This window comes from Leptodactylus fuscus, chromosome 1 (assembly GCF_031893055.1).
Source record: "Leptodactylus fuscus isolate aLepFus1 chromosome 1, aLepFus1.hap2, whole genome shotgun sequence".
NCBI classification, from domain to species: domain Eukaryota; kingdom Metazoa; phylum Chordata; class Amphibia; order Anura; family Leptodactylidae; genus Leptodactylus; species Leptodactylus fuscus.
The window spans coordinates 39,560,566-39,582,719 of record NC_134265.1 but is presented as its reverse complement, the minus strand read 5'-3'; the positions used below and the strand labels follow the sequence as shown (position 1 = coordinate 39,582,719).

General features: G+C 41.2%; 1 protein-coding gene and 1 long non-coding RNA gene across 16 annotated transcripts in view; one reads left to right on the top strand and one right to left on the bottom strand.

Moving 5' to 3' along the window:
- CELF4 (CUGBP Elav-like family member 4) overlaps positions 1 to 22,154 on the top strand; it is a 908,448-nt gene that overhangs the window by 425,396 nt on the left and 460,898 nt on the right. The gene's annotated exons all lie outside the window — the stretch shown is intronic.
- On the bottom strand, positions 3,243 to 4,188 carry LOC142199154 (uncharacterized). Its single transcript, XR_012715421.1, has 4 exons — positions 4,121 to 4,188; positions 3,810 to 4,068; positions 3,668 to 3,740; positions 3,243 to 3,532 (listed from the first exon to the last, which is right to left on the bottom strand). It is a non-coding gene; the product is annotated as an uncharacterized LOC142199154 (long non-coding RNA).

Genomic DNA, 22,154 nt, shown 5'->3' with positions numbered 1-22,154 from the left:
GACTTACAAAATCATACAAAGGAATTTCGGAGCAGCCTGTTCAAGGAAGCACCAATGCTAGCGTGTGACGTCCGCGGCCGATACGAGCTAATCTGAAATGGAATCGCCTGTTGTAAATCATATATGGAAGCCTTGACATTCAGGTATAGGCTGTAAGCGCCCGGGAGGAAAAATACCCAGCTACATTAGATGATCACTACTAATATGGAGAGATGAGTGCGCACAGGCACACAATTTTACATCACCCATTCTCATTGACTTTCATGGTGGCAAATTTTTTTGGACCAGATCCCCACATTCTGATGGGACTTCTAGAAAATCAGACATCTGTCCGTCAGGATTTTAGGGCACATATAATAAATGTATGCAAGTTATGCCTAAAAACTATTTAAAACTTAAAGGGACCGTCTAGTCGGGAGCTGAAAAATTGTACGTCATACAGTGTCTATAGGTCCTATAGTATAGGAGATCATCTATTAATAATTTTTTCAGATCTTGCTCACTTGGTGGCTTTTTATGCAATCTTTAGACTACAGTTCATCTACAGTGCCTACAGGCACTCTGAGAAGTCTGAGAAACACCCCCGTCTCATCATTGGTCCAGGTTGCTACTCAGCCCCTCCCTCTGCCTTCTCTGATTGGTTGCCTATCCTAGGCTCACCAGGACCTCAGTCAGGGGAGATATGTTTTCTATTTAGCAAGGGCAGAATGATTATAATGTACAATTCAGACTAATATGCTAAGGTGACGAAGAAAATTTCTAGGAAACTGATACCCATATACTTAAAGGATTCTATCATTAAAATGACATTTTTTTCTCACTAACCCGTAGGAATAGCCCTAAGAAAGGCTATTCTTCTCCTACCTTTAGAAGTCTTCTCCGCGTCACTGTTTGGTAGAAATCCTGGTTTTCTTTGGTATGCAAATGAGTTCTCTCACAGCACTGGGGGCATCCCCAATGCTGTGAGAGAAAACTCCACAGCCGCCTCCATCTTTGTCTGGAATGGTTTCTCTCCGCGTCCTCTTCTCCACGAGCGTAAGTGGCCACAAAAAAAATGAGCAGTCAGCTCTGCCCAAGGCCCAATGGCAAAGCTGACTGTGCATGTGTAGAAGTTTGAACCCAGCGGCGGAAGAAAAGGCAGAGAGAGGCCGTTCCAGATGAAGATGGATTTCTCTCACAGCATTGGAGACGCCCCCAGTGTTGTTTGAGTGCTGGGGCCCACCCCCAGTGCTGCAAGAGAACTCATTTGCATACGGATTAAAACTGGATTTCTACCAAACGGTGGCATGGAGAAGACATCTAAAGGTAGGAGAAGAATAGCCTTTCTTAAGGCTATTCCTACGTGTTAGGGAGAAAAAATGTCATTTTAATGATAGAATCCCTTTAACAGTATTATTAAGAGATCTAGAATGTAAAGATAAAATACATATTTTTTTATCTAAATACCTATAAAAAAGCTGAAGCACAGGTTTTCTTTTTACACAGCGCACCAAATTCTCAGCATAGACCTAGCGTTTAAGTAATTAGGTAAAAACAGCCACCACTAGGGGGAGCTCAGGGTAATACTAAACAAGAATAATGCACTTAAAGAGGACCTTTCATCAAATCGGGCACATGCAGTTCTATATACTGCTGGAAAGCTGACAGTGCACTGAATTCAGCACACTGTCGGCTTTCCCGATCCGTGCTCGGTGTAAAGCGCTATCGGTCCCGGGACCGTAGCGCTTTAGTGTCAGAAGGGTGTTTCTGACTGTTAGCCAGGAACGTCCTTCTGCCTCGCGGCGCCTATCGCGCTGTGCTGTGGAGCAGGGAGGAACGCCCCCCCCCCCCCTCTCCTGATAATACTCGTCTATGGACGAGCTGTGTGAGCAGAGGGAGGGGGCGTTCCTCCCCGCTCCACAGTACAGCGCGATAGGCGCCGCGAGGCAGAAGGACGTTCCTGGCTAACAGTCAGAAACACCCTTCTGACACTAAAGCGCTATGGTCCCGGGACCGATAGCGCTTTACACCGGGCACGGATCGGGAAAGCCGAAAGTGCGCTGAATTCAGCGCACTGTCAGCTTTCCAGCAGTATATAACACTGCATGTGCCCGGTTTGATGAAAGGTCCTCTTTAAATGGATATCATAATGAGAACAATATTTGTGTAGTAACATTTCTGAATTAAATCTGATCTCTTTTTTTTTTTTTTTTTTTTTTTTTTTTTATTAAAGCATATATTATAAATGTAATATGCCCTTTACTTTTCTTCTTGGATCAATATATTCCAAGATGTTGGTCAATAAATAACCATCTTTTAAAAAAACATGATTTTGTGATATTCTATCATGAGATGTCTAAGCTACATGCGTCTAACGTGCTTCTGTTGTGTATTACAGCTAGTCAAGGCTTTTGTTACTATGTCATCCTATTATATTCAGTTTTTTCATGACAAATCAGAATCCTTAACCAAACTCGAGCTAAGGTGAGGGCTGAGACCTATATAAGACAGGGTAACGCCTGACCCAGACTAATAGTGAAGCTATAAATGAGGACTAGACCCGCGGAAGCGTTACATTTTATTAGCACTTGCTCATTTGTTGATATTTTCGCTGGCTTTGATGGACTGATTTATTTTTTACCTGCCATGGACCGCGAGTGTTTTTCTACTTTAAATAGATAGGATTCTCAATGAGACAGAAACATCATCTCAAAAAGCCACGTCTCTGTTGAAAAATGAAAGGTGCCCATCCGTAGGAAGATTAAAGCCCTTGGGACGATTAAAGAGTTTGCATTTAGTGTGTCTGCTCACGTCTTGCTGTAGCCTCACAGCTTTCTGACAGCTGACAAAGTAAAAAGGACGGGCTTGTCAGAAACAAAGGATGGCTCTCCCGCTTTTGGCCAATGTCCCTCTGGTCTATTCAATTAGGATTGATCAAACTGTGTCAAAGGTCCCACATGTTCTATTGGCTACCAAAAGCTTTCATGATGACTAATGATAGCAAAGACTTCGGGAAGAAATCTCAAGGTGTATGTCTTTTTTTTATTGGTAGCAATTGATAATATCAACCCCGGTGGTGAGTAATGAAGTTGGTTTATTAGTGTTCTGGATGTCCTGAATACTGGATGTGTGTGACTGGTCAGTGTATACATGTATACTCACCATGGGATATTCACTTACAGAAACTTCAGTGCAGGCAGGTCAGTTATGTAAGGAATCTTCATGCTAAGGAATGATAACACGTTAATTGAAAAACCTACAGTATATGGACAGTGACAGTGGCAGGCTTATACATTATCAATATGGCCTTGCATCTCTATGACTTCATTACTTACAGGCTACAGCATCATCACCCAATCATAGAATGACCTACGGCATATACTGTATGACCTCACATTATGACATCATCATCTGATCATAGACTGACCTGTTATAATGGACTTGGTGATCTCACTGCCCCTTACTCAGTGACATCATCATCCAGTGAAAAGCTGAGCTACAGCACAGACTGTGACATCACTGACCTCATCCAGTGACATCATCCAATCATAGACTAACCTGTTATAATGGACTTGGTGACCTTACTGCTCCTTTCTCTATGAAGTCATCATCCAATCATAGACTGACCTGATATAATTGACTTGGTGACCTCACTATCTCTTACTTTGTGACATCATTATCCCATCACAGACTGACCTACAGCGCAGACTGTGATACCATTGACCTCATCCAGTGACATCATCATCCAATCATAGACTGACCTGATGTAATTGACTTGGTGACCTCAGTGTCTCTTACTTTGTGACATCATCATCCCATCAGGGACTGACCTACAGCACAGACTGTGACATCACTGACCTCATCCAGTGACATCACCCAATGACAGACTGAGCTACAGCACAGACTGTGACATCATTGACCTCATCCAGTGACATCATCACCCAATGACAGACTGAGCTACAGCACAGATTGTGACATCACTGACCTCAACCATTGCCATCATCATCATCATCCAATCATAGACTGACCTACAGAGCAGACTGTGACATCATTGACCTCATCCAGTAACATCTTCATCCAATCAATTGACTTGGTGACCTCACTGTCCCTTACTTTGTGACATCATCATCCAATCACGGACTGACCTACAGCTCATCCAGTGACATCACTGACCTCATCCAGTGACATCACCCTCCAATCACAGCCTGAACGATCTTCACTAGACATAGCTAGTATTCCATTGTGCACTTTGGCTAATGTCACATCTGCCTTTTTGTACAATCCTCTCATCTTACCTGCCAGTAGTCATGAAACGCACAGTCTTAGGAAGCGCAAATTGCTTGTTTTAATTCCTTCTACGAGCTCTAGTACTAAAACAATCATTTATGAAGACGGAGGCAGGAGGCATCTGCAAGTAGAGATGAATTGGCTCCAGTTATTGTAAATTTTATTTTTATTTTTTCATCAAACTTCAGGAAGACCTGAAGACTTTAGATTATAGTCTCTGTGGTTCAATAAAAAATGAAAGGGGAAGAAAATACGAAAATGCAGATTACTTAACATTAGGAAACTTCTATGTTGTAGAATAATAAAAAAAAAAAAAAACTGAAAAAAAACAAAAAACAATTCCCTTGTTCTCCATCTAGAGACACATTCTTGCAATTAGATTGTGCGGTGGAAAGGCTCCAACTTTCTGCTGTTTGATGGCATTATATAACTTCAATGTTTTACAGCCTAATGTTAGCAGGCATACCGCTTTTGAAGTCATTAAGCAGGTTTTTGCCCAGGCTTTTTTGCAGCAGCGTTGTAAATAAATAGATGGAGCCATCAGAAGCAAGAAAATATGGTCGCCCGAGTGCCCATTTTTGAAAAATAATATACTCCGCTGCTAATAAAATAAGCGTTTGAGGCATAATTTCAACCATGTGTTATTCATCAGATCAAAAAAACGTAAAAGACAAGGCTATGATGGAAAGAAACAAAGGATAGCCTCTATCCAAGAGACCCGAGACCCCCAAACTATCATTAATATGTATTGCCTTAAAAAAGACAAATGCTTGGAGGCTATCGAGTAAGACCGGGCAAGCAAACCATGGAGTAAGGAAGAAAAATGACAAGCTACGCTCAGTCGTGTCGTGGTGGACAGGGCGGCACTCAGTGCCGATAGTATTGATCCGTTGGGTTTGGGATGCCAAAATATTCCCAGGTTAAAAATGACCATGTCTCTCCTTATTCTTGTCTCTCATTAATCGAAATAAAGTCTGCATTGCTCTCTCCTTGAGTCAGACAGAAGCTAGGTCAAGTCGTCTGCACTAGTGTTGTTTTTTTTTTTTTCTTTTTCTTTTTGAAGCCAAGGACAGGCGTTGCAGTGCGGAGAGTGTTAGGTTTTTTTTTTTCTTGTGTTGCTAAGGCAATGTACGCTGTGTTTTTTTTATTATTTTTATTATACTATGTTATTAGAATAGACAGGAAGAAATAAATGAAGACGTTACTTATGTTCCGTGATATACCGGCAAATACATTTTTGTAGATTTTTGCATTGGGTTGTCATAGAGATTGGTTAAACTGCGACGGGTATTATCTACTGGAAAGGTAAAACATGGACAAGGCAGCGAGCAACAGTATAGTGCAGATCTGTATGGAGATGGAAGTTGGCAAAGCCAATAAGACCAGTTGGCCTTATTGAAGATGTTACAAGAAAAGAAACCGCGTATTAGTTGGCCAAAGGCAAGAGTGGCAGCAAGTATCACTTATGTCATTGGAGAACCAGGCAAACACAGGCAGGGGAGAGGGAGGAAGAACTCAAAGCTTCACTTACTGATGAGATCTAGTGCTCCGTTCTGATCCTACCTACCCTACAGACTTGTGACTACTCACTGGGGTAACTATAGGGGGTTGCAGTCCAAAAACCTTGAACACAAGTGCTGGTTAAACTTCTTTGATCTCTTTTTATTATTTCCTTTGATGGCTGCTAGTCTGTGTATCATAAATGTGTGACCCCTGTCCCCTGGCACACTGGAGTGAGAAGATTTATGCTACACAGCCTTCCACTGTCAGAAATGAGATCAATAACCCTTTCAAGACAATAATAGCAATATATCGTCACGGAAGGGATTCTGGGCACAAAAGGAAGTATGATTTCTGTGTGGTGGGCACAGAGAGGGCGTGGGGAATCTTGCGTCAACAAGTCCACATGGTGGTCTCAACCCAGACAGGAGGAGCAGGAAACATAAATGCTGCTATAACCTACAGATGGTCACGGCTGATGGTTTTGAGAATACCTTATGCCTGTCCTCTTTGCTTCAACTGACAACCACTTCAGCTCTAGAGATGAGCGAGTAGTATTCGATCGAGTAGGTATTCGATCAAATACTACGGTATTCAAAATACTCGTACTCGATCGAGTACCACTCGCTATTCGAATGGAAAAGTTGGATGCAGAACCAGCATTGATTGGGTGAATGCTATACAGTCGGCCAATCAACACTGGTTCTTCTCCTACCTTTAGAAGTCTTCTCCGTGCAGCTTCCCTGCGGCGTCTTCCGGCTCTGAATTCACTCTGCCAGGCATCTGGCCTGTGCAGAGCCGACTGCGCATGTCCACTTGTAGTGAGGGCATGTGCAGTCGGCTCTGCCCAGGCCCGATGCCTGGCAGAGTGAATTCAGAGCCGGAAGATGCCGCGGGGACGCTGCAAGGAGAAGACTTCTTTTAGGATCCAGCCTGACCCTCACTCGTGGACTTGGTAAGTACAATTTGATCAAACGTTGCCTACCCCTGAAACGAGCATTTTCCCCCCATAGACTATAATAGGGTTCGATATTCGATTCGAGTAGTCGAATATTGCGGGGCTACTCGAAACGAATATCGAACCTCGAACATTTTACTGTTCGCTCATCTCTAATCAGCTCCAAATTCTTTAATAAGGTAGACAACCCCTTTAAAAGAACTTCTGAACAGACCCTTAGACTTCATTTGCAAATGAGATACATGCAATCCCATGGAGCGCGTGTGACAAAATGACTGCTTTGTAGCAGAGCCATAAGACCCTGAAGCTCCATGCTCCCCCTCAGTGAGACGACGCTGGTGGAACAATATCCGGGGGTTTTATATACAATTTTTTTTTTCATTGATGTGTTTTACAGTGTCAGGCGTAATAACAGATAAGAGTGGGAATTTATCCTACCCCTGTTACAATCAACCATTACATTCTGAGACTGTCGATCCAGTGTCCCCTAATGACTCTCAGCCATCTGGTATCCAGACTCTAGAGTTTAATTTAATGTCTTCAAACAATGCTGTGAAAGTTGGAATTAACTCTAAATAAATGATCTCATGCATTCTATTAAATCTTCAATTATCGCGCACTTTTTTTTTTTTTTTTTCCTAATGTCATTTTTTTTGGTCATTTTAACTGGAAACTGAAAAGTCTAGGAAACCTCAAAGGGATAGGAAGACAGGTAAAGAGAAGCCGAGCTTTGAGGCCTCGGGAAGCTCAATTAATGCCGTTCCCACTCTTTTATCCCACTCGCGTCTACAAAAGAAAAGAGAATTTTTTTTATTTTTTTTATTTTTTTTTTTTTTTTCGTTCCCGAATTGCTGAGAGTGTATAAGCCTGATGTTACTGGGGATAAGTGCTGTTCTCTTTATTAGTGTTTATTATCATAACTGCTTATTGTATTGGCCATTATGTTAATGAATTAGAACAACAGAGCGAGATGTTTGTTGTTATACAAAGCTCATTAGTCTCTGAGAGGGACTCAATAGAAGATGAAGGTTGCAGAATTTAGATGCAGGAATATAACCAATTAAGTCCTATGTGAACACCCAATTAGGTATAGCGACATGCTTGACTTGTTCTGTTTTATTGCTAAGCAGGATTGAATATAATATATCATAGAATCAACCTTTCCGTGTCTCTCAAGTGAAGCAGCAGATGGGTTGGACATGTCCTACCTACGAGACAGGATCTCTATCCATACATAGTATCTGTCTATCTATCTATCTATCTATCTATCTATCTATCTATCTATCTATCTATCTATCTATCTATCTATCTACAGATGAAGCAGAAACTTCGTCTTGAAGCTTATAACTCGTGGCACCATTATATATCACAACAAAAGCCAAGGAAAGCATTAAAAAAATGTTAAGCTACATTTAAAAGCAACTATAAAAGTAGAAAAAAGTTATTAAAGTGTTAAAAGTCATATCTTGGCTCCATATCTATCTATCTATCTATCTATCTATCTATCTATCTATCTATCTCCTATCTATCTATCTATCTATCTATTTATCTATCTATCTCTTATCTATTTATCTATCTATCTATCTATCTAAGAAAGAAAGCAAGACAGCACCAACCAAAAGGCTTTTTCAAAATTGCAAGTCATAAATCCGGTCTCCCAACATGTGTGTACTCCTTCCTTCCTTCCTTCCTTCCTTCCTTCCTTCCTTCCTTCCTTCCTTCCTTCCTTCCTTCCTTCCTTCCTTCCTTCCTTCCTCCCTCCCTTCCTCCCTCCCTTCCTCCCTTCCTTCCTTCCTTCCTTCCTTCCTCCCTTCCTTCCGACCTCCCTTCCTTCCTTCCTTCCTACCTTCCTTCCTTCCTTCCTTCCTTCCTTCCTTCCTTCCTTCCTCCATTCCTTCTCTTCCCTCCCTCCCTCCCTTCCTTCCTCCATTCCTTCTCTTCCCTCCCTCCCTTCCTTCCTCCATTCCTTCCTTCCCCAGACACTGAGATTTCTTAGCAGCAGATCTTCCGGCTAGCAGTGTAGGTCAAAGGATCCAGAAGGCTGAGGCAGGTGACCAGTAGGCAGCAGCAGAGAGTAAAGTGTAGTCATACAGTCTGGGTTGTCAAAAAGAAAGCCATGCAGTATAATGGGAAATCCAAAGAGAACGTCAGGCAGGTCGAGTTGGTAACAGGAGCAGTGGAGCAGTACAAGGAAGCAGAGGTCTAGAGGCAAGCCGGGCTCATAAACAGGAACAGGCACAGTACACAAATCAGGAGGCAAAGGCAGGGTCAGAGGTCAAGGCAAGGGGTCAGAACACAGGCAGTCAGAGAACAGGAGGAACGCTTACTACCAGGACTCAAAGCACAACTGAATAGCCAGTGGCGGTGCGGAGCCAGAGACCTCCTTAAATAGGCTCTGGCCGCCGCTAGGACAAAAGCCGGAAGTCGGAGGTTCCCGCCTGCCTCCTGAAACCCAGAAGCGGAGGACTCAAGAGCGTAGACAGGCTCCGGCCGGCAGCCTCCTCACAGCACTACAGAGGCTCCGGCCCTGCTCTTGACAACACTTTTAACCCATAGAGTATTTCCTAAGTATATATAGTACAAATTTAGCTACCATGACATTACATATTTCCATTATCCCTGTATTTTTTCTATATTTAATGATCCGTAAAGCAATTACATTTAGTTATTAAAATATCTATCAGTGTATCACGGCACGGTGGAGTAGAATGTCTTCCATCTGTGCCCCTCCCCCTTTTCTCCTATATAACATGACAATATGTAGATCTAGAAGTAATACGTGTGGTAAGAAACCTTAGAAAGCTAATAGGAATTACACAAGGGTGGACAAAAGACAATATATGAGGCCCGTCGTTTAGTAACCCCCGTCCTTCCTTGGATGTTTTTAGGCAGAGAATTGTTGTTCCTTATATTTCTATAAGGATATTGTTCTTTGCCTGAAGAATTTCATGGTTGGATGTTTAGGGTCTCTAACCATCAAAGCACGTATAAAGCTATAAGCATATGTACTATGTAGCTATCATTGGGCATGTTGGAATTCAATATGCTCGATCTTTTATTCCCTCATATTTGTTAGGGGATAGTCACCATATATAATATAGTTGACCAGTATTCTCAAAATTGGCAGGTTTGTCAAATTTGCTGTATGGGCGCCATTATCTTAACCTTCATGGGACAATTCTTCACTTAGTCATCATGTCTCTTGTTGAGTATTTCATATTGTACTTAGCAAAGACCTAACTTCGTATAGGAGATTTAGACTTTATAGTTTTCCGGGGTTGTAGGTTTTAGGAGTTACCACTACAGTATGGATGTGTCCACATGTAACCATATGTTTGGTTATGGATTCCAGTCCAATTTGGTTATGGAAACCAATTCAACAGAACATCACATCAAGACCTTGAAAGGCTTTCCTAAGATAGATTTAGTAACAGGATGATAGTGGTGATCAAGAATGGCCGCACTTCTTGGGAACCTGTAGTTGAGCAATCTAATGCAAATGCTATGGGGGTTGTAGTAGTCAAGTGTAGGGTTGAGCCAATCTTGAGATTTCAGGATCGATTTTAAAATCCAATTTCCGATCATTTTCCAGCGAAAACAATCCCAATCGTGAAATTGGCTCGATCGCCGATCGCTTGACCTTAGTCAATGCTTCTCTATGTTTCTCTGCTGTTGTGACTCTATGTTCTTTATGGCACCTTATTGATAGACTGGTAGAATATAGAAGCTTTTTGCCACCACCTACCCTACTGTTCCAACACAGAGTATGGTTGACCTATTGCGGTTGGCTAAAGTACTCGCTTGCGTATTTGTATAATTGTCACTACTTTATTTATATTTGGTGGACATCTCTACAAAGATACAGAGTTATATATTATTGTTATGGCTTATGCTCTGCATATAACTATACCCATCAGTGTGCATCATTGGGTGTGATACTGGTTATTGTTAGAAACCTGGTTTTACTCATTCTTTTTTTATGTCTCATATATATTATATATCAGTTTTATTTTTCATATAATTTTGTGATGTACTAAACACGCCAGATTCTGTGAAATAATATGCTATATGTTGTGTATTTTTTGTTTTGTTTTAAGAATTTTATACACTTGAAAAAGGGCTATTTGCCAGAAACGCGTTGTGTATGCCAATAAAGGAGTTTCATTTTACATCTACTGGCGAGCGCTGTTTTATCCTCGACCCAATCCCTTGAGGAAGTCGGTCCATTACATACCAGTATCTCTATGGGAAAAGTCACTTTTAGGGTTGAGCCGACCTTGAGATTTCAAAATCCGATTTCTGATCATTTTCCAGTTGGTCCCGATCCCTGATCGTGAAATTTGCTGGATCGCTGATCGGTATCCGATCTTTTCCCGAACTCGTTCGCTCAACCTTAGTCAAGTGGTGATGCTTTCCATGCTTCGTAGTAGAGCGTAGTGTTGTCCGAATTTGGTGGGCTACGAAGGCAAGGCAGGAAAGGCGAAGGTTGACAGAATGCAGGTCAGGGTTTTAGGGAAAGAAATTCCCCAAAATGAAACCAGGCTGTGGGTAGTAATAGGATTCGGTACACATGGATAGCACCAAATGTAGGTTTATTGATAAAAGATAATGCATTTCCAGGTTTGCGGTGTTCTATAAACATTACCTCTTCATCAGATCTATCAAATCAGAAGTTGCAGAGTATACCATTGCCAAATGGTACCACCAAGAGAGAGTGCAGCCTGATTTCATTTTTGGTAATTTCTTTCCCTAAAACCCTGACCTCAGATAGCCTTAAATAAGATACTTAGATTATCATTTTATGATACGCTGTCCCAAAAACCATGTTGTGTTCAGAAGGTACAGATTAACTTTTGATCTGGAAATGTCCAACCAGGGTGACAAGTAAGGATGGACACCGCCATATTTCCATTGTACGGTCACTATCATGAAGGTCAGGTCCACCCATCAACATTCCTAGTCTCCCACCATGGTAACTAACATCTTGCTGTCAGACTTTAATGATTCAGACCTCAACATGGGTCTTACGATGTGAGTAATCCCAATGTAACGCTAAATATATTGTCAATTGTCTGGTCTCAGCATTCGGTAACGTGAAAGTTTCATTTATTTCTGCTGCAATATATATGCTCGGAATTCAGTAAACAATGATTTTCTCTCTGCAGAGAAGGTACATTTTTCTCAGCAAGATACCCATGTGGCAGCGTATTGAAAGCAACGTGTACAAGGACATATTGTGTACAGAACCATCTCACCCAACAGTACAAGACATCAAGTAAAAGTGGGCATTTGGGAACTTTTTTTTTACTGTCTTCCTCCTTGCAGAAAGCTATCTACTGAGTGATCACCAGCATTTTATTAGGAATTCTTTGGCTGGGTTCCCAAGGGCCTGACCAAAAATTCAACCACTAGAAATATATATCAAATTGCTTTGAAGACTATAATCATTGAGACCAGGGGCACTGTGGACTATTGTAGTAAGTCTTCGCTACTTCCGAAAAAGAACCAAACAATATTTGTTGCTTTCTGCTTAACCCCTCGTGGTCCACAGACTCGTACGATTTATCGACCATTGAAGTTACTAAATGAGATGAATTTCCATTGCCTTGGTGTTTACAAAGTTGGCTTGGACGGTGAAGATATATCTGAAGCTCGATGGTTGGGAAATGCAGCATGCACAAAATGGGCATCTGCTGTTGAATCTAATGGTCACGATTAAGTAAATAAGCAGCTTGCCTGCTAATTAAGATAGCGCCTTGGTAAAGGTGCTATTCTATGAACAGTGCAGAGAAGTCAACTTTTCTCTTTCAGCAAAAGTAACGTTGACATATTTTACATTTAATTAACGTCAAATGCTCTTCTAAATTAATGAATAAAAGCTGAACATGCTGCAGTGTAGGTTGGGTGTAGAGATAGAAGAATAATATAATGGAGAGGGAAAGATACAAATATATTTTTCCTACAAGGTGCTATCAAATTAGATACATTTAGACTGAGTTATATCCTGTATTATACTCCAGAGCTGCACTCACTATTCTGCTGGTACAGTCACTGTGTACATACATTACATTACTTATCCTGTACTGATCCTGAGTTACATCCTGTATTATACCCCAGAGCTGCGCTCACTATTCTGCTGGTGCAGTCACTGTGTACATACATTACATTACTTATCCTGTACTTATCCTGAGTTACATCCTGTATTATACTCCAGAGCTGCACTCACTATTCTGCTGGTACAGTCACTGTGTACGTATATTACATTACTTATCCTGTACTGATCCGGAGTTACATCCTGTATTATACTCCAGAGCTGCACTCACTATTCTGCTGGTACAGTCACTGTGTACATACATTACATTACTTATCCTGTACTGATCCTGAGTTACATCCTGTATTATACTCCAGAGCTGCGCTCACTATTCTGCTGGTACAGTTATTATGTACATACATTACATTACTTATCCTGTACTGATCCTGAGTTACATCCTGTATTGTACTCCAGAGCTGCACTCACTATTCTGCTGGTACAGTCACTGTGTACATACATTACATTACTTATCCTGTACTTATCCTGAGTTACATCCTGTATTATACTCCAGAGCTGCACTCACTATTCTGCTGGTGCAGTCACTGTGTACATACATTACATTACTTATCTTGTACTGATCCTGAGTTACATCCTGTATTATACTCCAGAGCTGCGCTTACTATTCTGCTGGTACAGTCACTGTGTACATACATTACATTACTTATCCTGTACTGATCCTGAGTTACATCCTGTATTATACCCCAGAGCTGCGCTCACTATTCTGCTGGTACAGTCACTGTGTACATATATTACATTACTTATCCTGTACTGATCCTGAGTTACATCCTGTATTATACCCCAGAGCTGTGCTCACTATTCTGCTGGTACAGATACATTACATTACTTATCCTGTACTGATCCTGAGTTACATCCTGTATTATACTCCAGAGCTGCACTCACTATTCTGCTGGTACAGTCACTGTGTACATACATTACATTACTTATCCTGTACTTATCCTGAGTTACATCCTGTATTATACTCCAGAGCTGCGCTCACTATTCTGCTGGTACAGTCACTGTGTACATACATTACTTGTCCTGTACTGATCCTGAGTTACATCCTGTATTATTCTCCAGAGCTGCACTCACTATTCTGCTAGTACAGTCACTGTGTACATACATTACATTACTTATCCTGTCCTGATCCTGAGTTACATCCTGTATTATACTCCAGAGCTGCACTCACTATTCTGCTGGTACAGTCACTGTGTACATACATTACATTACTTATCCTGTACTGATCCTGAGTTACATCCTGTATTATACTCCAGAACTGCGCTCACTATTCTGCTGGTACAGTCACTGTGTACATACATTACATTACTTATCCTGTACTGATCCTGAACTATATCCTGTATTATACTCCAGAGCTGTACTCACTATTCTGCTGGTGCAGTCACTGTGTACATACATTACTTATCCTGTACTGATCCTGAGTTACCTCCTGTATTATACTCCAGAGCTGCACTCACTATTCTGCTGGTGCAGTCACTGTGTACATACATTACATTACTTATCCTGTGCTGATCCTGAGTTATATCCTGTATTATTCTCCAGAGCTGCACTCACTATTCTGCTGGTGCAGTCACTGTGTACATACATTACATTACTTATCCTGTACTGATCCTGAGGTACATCCTGTATTATACTCTAGAGCTGCGCTCACTACTCTGCTGGTGCAGTCACTGTGTACATACATTACATTACTTATCCTGTACTGATCCTGAGGTACATCCTGTATTATACTCCAGAGCTGCGCTCACTATTCTCCTGGTGCAATTCACAATGCTTCAGTATATTCATGGTAAATTCTATTTCAAAGGTACTGACTTTATACTATCTCAACCAAAACTGGGAGTTACTATCGGGATTGGCGGTTACAGGACAGATCTTAGAGGGGTTATCCTTTTTTTTTTTTAATAGATGACCTAGTCCGAGAACACTTGGGACCTCTGCTGATCAGTTGCTTTAAGGGGTCCTGTTGCTCATGTAAGTAATATGATCCCTGCACTGTTTCCTATTACACATCATTTGCTTCATAGTGCCCATGTGATGTAAACTTTGTACATCTTTGTCAAAATTCCCTTCTGTTTCGCAAAGTTGTAATTACATTGCACAGCCACTAGGAATCAGATGGTGTGTGATGCAAAGAGTGAAGGGGTCAAAGAACTTACACGAGCGTCACAGCCCCTTCAAACAGCTTGTCAACAGGGGCACCAAGTGTTGGATCCCCTATTGATGACCTATCCTAAGAATACAAAAAAACTGGACAATCCCATTAAGAACGCCGCCCTCTTCAAACAGCTGATCAGCGGTGGTCCCAGATATCAAACCCCCACTAATCACTTAAAATGCTCCAAATGCCAAGTGAAATTTTGATAACTATGCCCTATAACTAAAAGACGAGGCGTTCCCCGGCATCTTAAAGTGGTCAGTACCAAGGACTGGAAGCCAAGGACTGACTGCCCTCTGTGTCCATCTCGGAAAACAACACATTTATTGATATCAACTAATTGAAAAACAAATCGGACGCCAAATCTTTATTTTTCTTTGTGTGGAAAGTAGATGCTTGCTTGTATTTGGTTTCCTGTAGGATCTCCTTATTCTCCTTAGTCAATCAGTTGAGTTCAATGAACGTCTTAGACTGCTGGGTAACATAAGAGAGTGAATGCTTTTATAGCACACAATTACTGGAATTGCAAACGTGCGGCTTCTTGTTGCAAATGATTCGGCGTTGAATCTTCTTCCCCAGGGCCGGCTGCTGCTCTATGATTTAGCTCCTTTTCAAGCAGTTGCAGACTTTGCAGCCGTCTGCTATTTGAATACCCAGTTTTGACATATCTGCTAAGTAACAAAAGGTAAAAGACATAAGAGGAGAGAGAGCAGAAGATGTTGGGAAACAAAGCAACCGAGCCGAGAGATGACTTAAAAGCTAAACCCTGTGTGTGAGAGGATCATTACTGGAAGTTGCAGTGCGGGGAGGGAGCGGAGATCTGATTGTTGTGCAAAATATTCTCAGAACTGGGTTTTCAGAGGATTGTTGCGAGAAATGTCTGCTCTGTGTCTGTCTTGTAATGATCTCCAGAGAGAATATTAAATCCTCTTGAGCAGAAACCACTTGCATTCTGGTGCAAATAAAAGAATCTATTTAACCTTTTGGGCACACGTGTTGTGCGAAGAGAAAGATTGGAGGAGGGAGAATGGAATCTTGGGTTATCCTTCGGCGCGGGCCAAGCCTGTCTTAGGCTTACTGTCTTAAGTTACTGTCTTAGTAACCCTTTGTTGGGACGATGTGCTATTTACAGAAAGGGGCAGGGGTGTAACTTGAGGGGGTGCAGAGGGTGCAGTCACACCAGGCCCAGGAACCGTAGGGGGGCCCATAAGCACTGGCATCAGTATTGAGATTACAGCTTCCATCTGGTCCATAAGCCAAGGAGACCCACAGATTACCCTAACCACACTAAGGGGGATTAAACTCCTTAGCCCCCGTAACCATCAATATCAAGAACTCGCTGTAGGAATGAGGTAGGGGGCCCCGGACAAAAGATTGCACCAGCGCCCACAAAACTTTAGTTACGCCAATGGAAAGGGGGTAGAGTTTTCTGAAAAAAGGATAGCTTATATAAGCATTTTTTGCTAAAGTGGAATTTTTTGGGTCATAGGTAGACTCTACCACATATTATAGGGCTATTACATATACGTAATATATATATATATATATATATATATATATATATAGTAATTTTCTTTGTACACATTAAGAAAAAAGTAATCAGAACTGGCCAAATATGTATATAATGGTCATGTCAGATAACAATGACTGGCCCGATGTCTGTCACTAGGACAGGAAATACTGTAGGTCCATATAGCAAAGCCCTGTAGATAGGGCCATAAGGTCCACTTGGCCAATGAAGTTACGAAAATCCATCATTCTACAAACACCTCAGTTGGGGAATATGGAGGGTACACAGTGGTTTGGTGACATACAGATATTGTCTTCTTTAACTTGAATCTAATAACTTGCTACATTGTAATATCACAATAGAAGGCAATTATAAAAGTTAAGTTGAAGATGTCCATTATGGCTATTGTTTAATTCTTTAGTCATGTTAAACTTGGCTACATCCGTATTCCTCTGTATCTTTAGTCATCTGTGCTACCATCCATCTGTAGACAGCACTGCCTTGCCCCTCTTTAGGGAAGAGAACAAAAACTTTATATACTATTCTCAGGAAAGTTTCATTGTACAAGTTTTTGTATTGTATGTAATTATTTTAAAATACATTTTCATGGGAACCTAATGGAAAAAATGTTATTGGGCTTGCCACGGAGATTCACAGCAATCTCGAGAACAGGAGATGTTTTCCTCCATTGTGAATTCTGCCTGACCACAGCCAGGCCGAGTGTAGACAACGCACCAGTGCCCCATTCACTTCAAAGGAAGTGCCTGAGATAGCTGAAGTACAGCACTTGGATATCCTCAGCACTCCCATTGAAGTGAAAGGCAGCGCTGTCCACCACCAGGTACCCCTACATTCAACTGAACTGAACTGGTACTAGGGAGAAAACACATCCCCCCTCCACGTTCTCTGGACTAAAGCCAAACTGATCAGGTATTCAGTCTCTAGCCCATGGATACATGGTTTAACTCCTATAAGAATTCCCATATAAAAGCCTTGACATGATTCAGTTCATAACCTCTTCTTGGTGATCTCTCATAGACAAAAATAGGACAGTTATATCATGTTGTATTATCATAAAACCATGTTGTTTTTAGAAAAGCTTCTCAACTTATGATACACATGGACATGCCAAGCTGAGAGGACAGATAAGGAAGGACACATATGTAAACCAAATGTGAATGGAGGAGGACGCAATAAGTCATCATTGATACCTAAATGGATTGACTTCCATGGTCAGACAATGTGTTGGTACGTAGAGATCTAGAGAAGTTGAGTAGTCTTGGAGAGAATGGAAGATCTATGTTGATTATTTACTAATTTAGTTCCCATTTAGGACTTTTTGGTGCCATCTCCTTAAGGAGAATCAGTATCATACTTAGACTAAATGTAGAATGAAGAGTTCGGTCTCTTTTTGCCATTTCTATTCCTGCCTGAACCATCAGAATATGACATTGAAGAGTCATTAATCCACCATGAGGAGGTGTTATTTTTTTGGACTGAGACTGAGAAGACCCAATCATTCACCCAGCATAACAGAACTATGGAGGAATCTTCTCGGCACAGCTTATTTGCTTAGGAACACGGCAAGTTATTAAAAAAAAGTGCATTGCTGAAGGTGATATAGCGTCTAACCAGGCTCCTTCTCTTCATCCCGTCACCCTGTGGAATTTCACACTGTATAAATGAAATAAATTAAAGGCCTGTACAGAATTAATGATTTTCGGTGTTGCCCATGGTGCTGATTCAGTGGTCGCTCCAAGGCTCAGGGTAACACATTCTTTAAGTGCAAATGATATCTCCCAGAAAATCCACATTATCTTGCCATTTAATTAACAGCTTTCTTCAGACAGAAGTAAGAAATTGTGTTACATAGCGGGACGAAAACAATCCTTCCCTATTCCATGTAGAACAGGCACCGGTAATAAGTAGCGTGTTTATTTATACTCCGGTCTTGTTAGGAAGATATTCTAACAAGATGTTTCCCGCGATGAACAACGGCGCGTACGGGTTATTAGTATAGAGATGTATTGCGTCTTATGATATTACTTATGTCTACGACTCAAGACACAAAAGAAAGTAGTTCTTTGCCATGATTAATTGTCTTGAAAGCCTCAACTTCTTGAAACCACTTGGAGAACTCTTTGAGTGGTTCTTCTCGAGAAGATGGCTTGTACTTCCATGTAAGCTAGTTGTGTAGACGGTGTTATTTTTGAGTTATCAATTGAGGGGTTTTCTGTGAATCGGGTTTTTGTAAAGGGCGGGATTGGCCTGGGATTTGATGACCACTCGATGACCACCATTCTTGAGACATTCTATTAGACATTTATGGCATATCCTATGGCTAGAAGATAAGACGATGGATTAGAAATACATTGGGGAGATGAATTATTATTATAGTAATTTAAACTACACCAATTTTGTAAAAATGTGCCAAATTTATGGAATTGCTGAGATAGATTTCTTATATCTTGTTCTCTTAGATACCACCTCCTGGTTGGTCTACTTTAGGCCAATGCTTTGCAACAATTTTAATGCAATTTTGGTCCATTTAAGCAACGTCCCTGTTCTCTAGGGGTGCCCCTTTTCTGGACACTTAGTACAAATACACAAACCAAGGAAAAAGTTCAAAATTTTTGGTGAAAGTTGGAATTTTTGCACACAAATCGTGACTTAAAAAAAAAAAAAAAAAAACACATTTTCCTCAGAGGCGCCATGGTGGGGAGGGGTCATAATGAGCACTGTCAGAATTATCAAAATTTAGTTTAGGTTTCAAGCCTTCCCCAGCAAGGAGTTGGTGTAGATTAGGATAAGACATGTACCTCATCATACATTTGGCATGGGGCACAGATAATCAAGACTGACACAGAAAACTTAGATGTTGATAAATCTGTCTAAAACAAAATAGACCCTGTTGAGGGGCATGTATGCTAGTTTTTTTTTATGGAGGTGCTTACTGTACAGTGTCTGATGTACAGAGGACACATCCCAAAATGCAAGAAACCAAAGCAAACTCCATATTGAGGTGGAACCAACAAAATAGGCAAAAAAATTTCAGCTCTGGGGGCTCCAGAATTGTGAATGCAGCCTTGGAGTATCATAAAAAGTCACATATGTGTAACACTTTTAGTTTGCATAGTCATATACTTTCTATGAAAGAATCAGAGACTTTCAGGAGGTGACTAGTCAAATTGTGTAGAGAAGGAACAAGCTGACCAAGTCTTTTACAGGGTGTCTGTCTCCAAAGTCCACCAAAGCTTATCATCCCAGCCCTACAGATAGATAGGTTAAGCTCATCTAAATCCTAAAAGTGTGAGTCGGTGAGACTGTGTTTGTCAATATGCAGATGAACTTTTTGGAGCAACTAGGGCATTGCTATTGCTCCAAAGAGATTGACAGCAATGTTCTTCTTGCTCCAAAGAGCTCATTTGTCCATTGTTAAAAAGGGGCGATGGGGGCACCTGAAACATGGCTTGATTCAGGTGTCCCTATCCTATCTATCTGCAGGGCTGGGTTCTGGTGACAGACTCCCTCTAAAGATAGGCATTGTACGCGTGATACATACTGTAGTGTAGTATAATTTATTACATGTCTATGTAGTATATATTACATCCCTACCATCTCTCCCCTCTGTAGCTTCACATTGCTGAGGCACCCAAAAATGATACGATATTAATGTGCAAATTAGCGCAACCTGACTGCATCCAGACTGCTGCTGCAAATTTGCATATTAATAAATGTTTTTGTGACAGCATTTAGCAGATCAAGAAGGTCACGTATTAAAACTGTCAACAAGATTTTACGTTTTTTGGCTTGTGTTTCTTTTTTTTTTTTTCCCCAGTTATCTCATTGCACTGAGCCAGATGGGTTCCTTTAACTCTTTGCATGCCAAAAGACACGCCACCGGGACAAAGCACAATCTGCTGGTACTAAGAACTTGTACCAGTGTACCCGGGGGGAGAAAAAACTCATAGCTGTATAGAATAAGCAATATCCTTATGGAAAGATAAGAAACTGGGGCCATTTATGCTTTGTCAAGGTTTAAGGCTGCTTTCACATTATATTCGAGGCATACGTCTGCCATGCTCAATCATTATACTAAATATCTATGAAGGCCAACATGTGCAATTCCATTGATATATGGTGTGACCTTTGCCCTTTGCCTTCCATCAATTCTTGTAGACTTGCAGACGATTTTTGAAGTAACTTGGCAGGGAGATGATTGGTATACTGGTAAGGAGGCCATACACACGGGACAAGGGTAGGGGTCTTTTCAGCCTTACCAGCTCACCAACGTTTATTCACTATATGTTTGGTTAATATATCAGGTATAGCGAAGCATCAGGCATGTCGAAATTCACACACCCAATTCCTTTTCTTAAAGGGGTTGTACCAACGTATCCCCTAGATAAGTGTAGGGATAATTTCATAATCAATGGGGGTCCGACTACTCAGACCCCCAATGACTCCCAACGGCTATGCACCCTGCTGCTCCATTCATTCTCTATGGGAGCCCTAGAAAGAGTTAAGTGCTGCACTTGGCTATCTCTGACACTCCCTTAGGAAGTGGAAGAAGCGGCAGGGCACATGCTTGGCCTCCTGCTCCATCAGGACGGGGGGACTTGAACCCTTGTTCTTGGGATCGGTGGGGTCTGACTGGTCATGAAGTTAACTCCTAAAGCTGGTAAAGCCAGCAGTGTATAACCGCAGCTTAATCCCTCTAAGGGCGCATTCACACGGAGTAACGTGTCGGGTGACCTGGCGCGTATACGCCATGTGAGATTTTGAGCGCCGTATATGCTCCCATTGATTTCAATGAGAGCCTGGATCGTATACGCCGCGTTATTTTGCAGCCGTGATTTTGCACATGCACACTTGGCTGAACCGAACATGCATGTAGGTGGGGTATTAGGAGGAATAGCTGTTAGTCAAGTGAAATTGTTTGAGGGCAATTGAAGGCATATAGCCATCTAATGTTTTAGTCATGTCAAATATGGAAAAATTCTGAAAATTTGGTATTAGAATTTTTTTTCCCCAGAATTCAGGTTCCATAGTATGGACTGTAGTGGTTCAGTTTTAGGAACATCTGGCAAATATATAATATATACATACATATATACCTATCTAATACAGTATATACAGTAAATACAATATAATATAAAGGACACACAGTGAATACAAATCTATAGAGGGAGACAATCATAAGTTATAAGAAACATTATAAGACGTTTGCTGGGAAATTATGTCAGGGATTAAAATTCGTCATCCCAGGAATTGCAGGAGGTTGTTCTGGAGATGTTTGGTCAGACAAAGGTTTTTCTGTATCATTTTAGTTAGGTTGGAAACACTAGCACTTGTACAATTGTGTTTGCAGATATGAAGTTCATATGGATTTGTGGGCGGTGGGAGGTGGGGGGGGGGGTGAGCAAACAAAGAAAATAAAAAGACAGTCAAAGAAAACCTCTAGAGGATTTAGGCTTAGTGCAATCAGTGGAAAGGGATTCCAGACACTCTGAATTATGTATTCAGACACATTGCCTCCAAGGAATATTTCTTAGTTTTAATGTTGTTTTTAGTACTTCATTTTAGAGCACAGATTTCAGAAAGCTGAAATTTGATGCAAAACAAACTCGAAACTGAAAAATAATATTACAAATAA